This window comes from Neomonachus schauinslandi, chromosome 8 (assembly GCF_002201575.2).
Source record: "Neomonachus schauinslandi chromosome 8, ASM220157v2, whole genome shotgun sequence".
NCBI classification, from domain to species: Eukaryota; Metazoa; Chordata; class Mammalia; order Carnivora; family Phocidae; genus Neomonachus; species Neomonachus schauinslandi.
This window is the reverse complement of record NC_058410.1, coordinates 100,573,076-100,578,376: the sequence shown is the minus strand read 5'-3', so window position 1 is coordinate 100,578,376 and position 5,301 is coordinate 100,573,076.

Sequence of the window (5,301 nt, the reverse complement as noted above, 5' to 3'; positions counted from 1 at the left end):
GAGCAGAAGTCCCTCCTTTGCAAAATTGTCAGCTGACTTACTGCATAAATCATCTCCCTCAAAAGTGTGATACTCTGGTTAAGAGGAATATGATTCATGTTATACTTGGATATAGGTCCTAGGGGAATGAGAAAGGATGGCCTTTGGGAATCCTGACCTTGCCACTGGTAATCCAGGTGGCTATGTGTCACCAATGCTACTGAGTATTTACCTGGACAGTGTTTGGAATGGTACAGAAAGCATCAGCTACCCTCTGAATAGTCAGAGTCCACGGCTCTCCAGAACACCAAAGAAATGGAGCTGCTAGCACTTAACGGCGGCATCGAGAAGTAAAAGAAGCTTTTCGGTGCTGTAGCTTAGAACAAAAATGGAGGCTTCTCTCTGAGACTATCTACTCCTGGCTGCATCAGGTAGGAATTCCTGGCCTCCTTTAATTGCTATGTTTCCCTATGAAGCACTGAACTGCTACAAGGTACACACATGGGAGACTTATCTAGACAGTGCTGTGGACAGATGTATTCCAGACAGAGGGGAGCAGGTGTGAGGCCAAAAGAGGAAAGAAATGGGGAGTCCTGTCAGTACCCACAGGGACTTCGCCTAGCAGGAGGAGGAAATCCTGTACCCAGCAGCCAAGAGCCAAAGCACACCCTCAGGGACCAATGCAATGGAAGCAGCTAACGATCTGGGGCCAGGAGACAGCTCTGGGCGCAATGCTGGGCCACTGCTCAGGCTCTTTGCCTTCGGTGCAGGAATACTTGTGCTTTGTTTACTCTCTTCTCTGGCCTTTCGATCTAAGTGCACTTGCTGTTGTCATTCTGCAAAAGCACGATCTCAAGAAAACATCCAGTGGAAGGAGTGTCTTAGATTCCTGAGGAAATCTTCTGGAAACATAGAAATTAAAATGATGTGATTCTATTGGACATAGAAACCTTTAACACAAAATTTCAAATGTAAGCTTCTCTGACGTCAAGAAGCATGACTCAGACTTTTCCATGCCAGGCATGATGAGGCAGATGCTTCACGTCGATTTACCTGTGGCCTGAACCCAGATTTCAGGAAGCAGCAGAGCCGGTATATGTTGCCAGAGGTACTGACTTTGCAAGATTTCCCAGCCTGCTTTTCAAAATAGGTTATGTCTTTAAAGCAGCCTTCCAACAGTAGATATTCCTGAATTTTTTTAAAAAGCTTGAATTCCTTCATGTCCTAGAGACATATTTTTTTGTGAGTTTAGTTCTATAAGCAATCTAGAAAACTGAACATTAGGATGTGAAGCCAAATAAGAAAGGGGAAATGAGGGTTTCTTTGCTTGTTTTCCTTTAAGAAAAGTAAAGCAAATTACACACAGCAAAAATTAATTCAGGGACCTTTAGTTAGAAACTTTACATTTACAAGTGTTTTTTAAATGGTTATTAAAAGTACTTTATGGTGCTATTTCTGAAACAAACAAACAATGTTTTTCTATATTACAACGTGTTAATACTAATGATGACTAAAGTGAAATAATCATATAAAATAATTACCATGACTATGTAAAGTCGCTTTGCCCAAGGGCAGATTCACGTTCCAAGAGGACCTCTTTTCCCCAAAGAGTGTCAGATTTTCCAATTTCTCTATTAAGAGCTTTGTCCATCTTTGTGGGAGAGATTTGGCCCAGCTTGGGGAAGCAAAGGGTGTGGGGGATGGTTACTGGGCTCTTTATTTTCTTGGTGAGAGGTGGAGCACCTTCTGCCTCGTGCATTCTCTTTGTGGAGACTGGCAATTAGACCCTTTACTCCCTGGAGTCTTGGGGCAGCTGTCAGGAGCACAGCCCACTACACGGCCTCAGAGCTACATTTTCATTTTGCAGATGAAGGAAATGGCCTCAGAGCCTCACAGGAGTTGGGGACAGTAGGGTGGGGGCTCGATAATATGCAGATTTTTTCCTAGAGCCTTTATAATTGGGCAACTCTAAGCTCAACTTTGTTTATTTCAGGTCTGATATCCAGAACGAGGAAAATTCAACTGAATAATAAAAATTCATCCACCACAACCTAGAATATGTAGTCAATTATGTGACAAATTCAGTCAAATGAGTTTCTTGACATTTTATAGATAATGCATTCAGATATGTCAATTGTATATCTACATATATATAAGTAAATGAAGATAGATACTGATATATAATTTTTCTATATATGTATGTATACACATCTTGTAAATTTTTAAAATATATATATAAAATATCAGAAGAATTTATTTAGGCATGTAAGTATTTTTGTCTATTTTTGCCCCAAATAATCTCTTTTATCTATTATAATAAACTAGAATGATTTGTTTTTTGCATTCACAAACCATGTAAAAATGTGTCACACAATTTAGAGTCTTAACATCTAGTATTCTCAGTTAGCCTTTCAACACCTTGAAAACCTGGATTCTATTTTAATTTCTTTGTATTCCCAGCCAAATTATATTCACAAGTATGCACTTAAAATGCTTCACACAGATATGTGCCTATGTGTATATTAGCAAGTGTTGCCAGGTTGAATGAAATGAGACGCCATGTTGCCAATCTTAGGGATGAACTGTTCCTCTGAAAACTGGACGACACTGGACCACAGAACCACCTGCAGAGGTCTCATCAGAACCGATCCAGATGATTGCTTCTGTTTCTCATTTTTCTCACTTCTTTCAGTCATGTCTCACACTGGGAGAAGTTGGTAAAATAACTAGGTTGTGTTTTGACAAATTGATACTTATAGAGCATATATTTAGTTAAAAAGTCTTAGAATATCACACAAGCTAAAGTTTGTCTTTAGGGAAAATATTATTTCCAACAGGGCCAGCCAAAGCACTTACTTTTGAATTTTAGCTTCTCTCTATTGAGAAAAATAAGAAAAATTTGTGCCAAAGGACTTATTTCCATCAAATGACTCTTCTGGGGAACTTTTATAATGAGTATGTTTGGTTGAAGAAATAAACATTTAATTGAATCAAAATGCAAAAAGGCAAAACCATGAGCTTACCTGAACTTATTAAACTATTTCAGTGATTTTAGTTTGGGGAATTAAACATTATGAAAAAAATATATAGCAAGTTCTAATTTGCATTTTCTGTCAGATATCTATACCAGTGCCTGAGGATTTAACTGCCCCAAGCTTTTAAAACACAGAGACTATGAAGGAAAAGACCTGAAGAAGAACCCAGAGAGGAGGTGGTTGCCATACCTGCCTCTCTTCTTACAGCTCTTCCTTTTCAAGTATTGTCAAAATGAGAGGTGCTGAAGCTCTCCTGATTTACCTTACAGCCTTTGTCTTCACATGAACCTGTGACACCCTTGGCCTCAGAAACTGGTCAAGAAATTAAACATATTTTTTTTCTTAAGCACTCTTTTTTTTAAAATTATATTTAAATTTTGTTTGTTTTAAATTTTATTTTATTATGTTATGTTAATCACCATACATTACATCATTGGTTTTTGATGTAGTGTTCCATGATTCACTGTTTGTGTGTAACACCCAGTGCTCTATGCAGAACGTGCCCTCTTTAATACCCATCACCAGGTTAACCCATCCCCCCACCCCCCTCCCCTCTAGAACCCTCAGTTTGTTTCTCAGAGTCCATCGTCTCTCATGGTTCATCTCCCCCTCCAATTTCCCCCTCTTCATTTTTCCCTTCCTACTATATTCTTTTTTTTTTTTAACATATAATGTATTATTTGTTTCAGAGGTACAGCTCTGTGATTCAACAGTCTTACACACTTCACAGTGCTCACCGTAGCACATACCCTCCCCAATGTCCATCACCCAGCTACCCCATCCTTCCCACCCCCCACCACTCCAGCAACCCTCAGTTTGTTTCCTGAGATTCAGAATTCTTCATATCAGTGAGGTCATATGATACATGTCTTTCTCTGATAGACTTATTTCGCTTAGCATGATACCCTCTAGTTCTATCCACATCGTTGTGAATGGCAAGATTTCGGTTTTTTTGATGGCTGCATCATATTCCATTGTGTATATATATACTACATGAGAGGTGTCCACTGTTTCAATAAGCACTCTGTAAATGAAATGTAATGATTGTTGTAATATTTGTTTATAATATACTGTTTCAAAAAATTAAGGGAGCTGTAGAAACTTAAACTGATGATTAAATATTTACATTTGCTCATTGCATCTGCTCAAATATTTGCAGCTGCATCAAAGCTCTCACTTGGGGTCCTTTGTCAAGAGTGTGCAGCACCATCATGCTTACAATACAGACGGCAGGTGGGGGAGGTCTGAGTCTAGCTCAGCGTTCTTTCCTTCCATGGGGCTCCTTCAGTGCCACCTCAATCCTGAATCTGAAGTCAATATCTTCAGTGCCTTAAAATCCTTCATTATCTAAGTTCGGACCACATAATTGAAACTCTAGGTTTCATTTATCTCCAGAGATAAATCTGGCGAAAATTGTCAAGAAGGCTATGTGTCCCCAGAGCCACTTTCCTCTTCTTTCACTGCCTTCTCCTCACCATTGGTGATCATGATCCCACAGAGCCTGCCACCTGCCACCTCCAGCCCACGCCCTATGAAATGTATGTTCGGACCTGGTCTGCCTTCCTGACCCGAGGTACTCTCACAATAATAACCGGTTAATAAATGGTAGCTATATGTCAATCCCTGTGCTAGCGCATCACATGGTAGGGATTATCTCATTTCCACAACTAACTGAGAAGGCTGATGTTACTAACCAGGCATCTCAGATGAAGCAGTGGGAATTCACAGAAGATTCACAGAAGTTCAGTGGCTTCCCAACAACCACAGAGCTCAAGGGGGTAATAAACAATGTAAGCCAATGACTCCAGATGGTAACAAAGTAATGAGACACTATCCTCAGGACCTTGCAAAGGAGAACTGAAACCACTAAAGGTGGGCAGTGTCATGGCATACTTTATTTAATATTCAAAAATCTTGGCAAGGCATGGGGCTCCTTTGCGATGCATTAAATTCTTCCTTGGACTATCCTAAATACATCAGAGACCCATAATATAATCTGTACTTTTCTTTTTCTTCATTTTTGTGGGCCTGGGAGTAGAGGAGTGAGAGTGTGAGTCTGTCTTGGGTGCCTAGAAATGTTGCGAACCGACAAGACAATTGCAGGAGTGTTTGGGCAGTAGAAGGTTGCTGAGCTTAGGAATTAGACAACCCTGTTCAAAGATATTTGAGTTAAAATGAGGTTTCTGGTGGCAACCAGGAGAAGGGATTCTCCTCTTTCATATCTAAGCCTTACATCTACTCAGAAACAAGGCAGTAAATGATTATATCCTGTTTATTATTTGTTCAG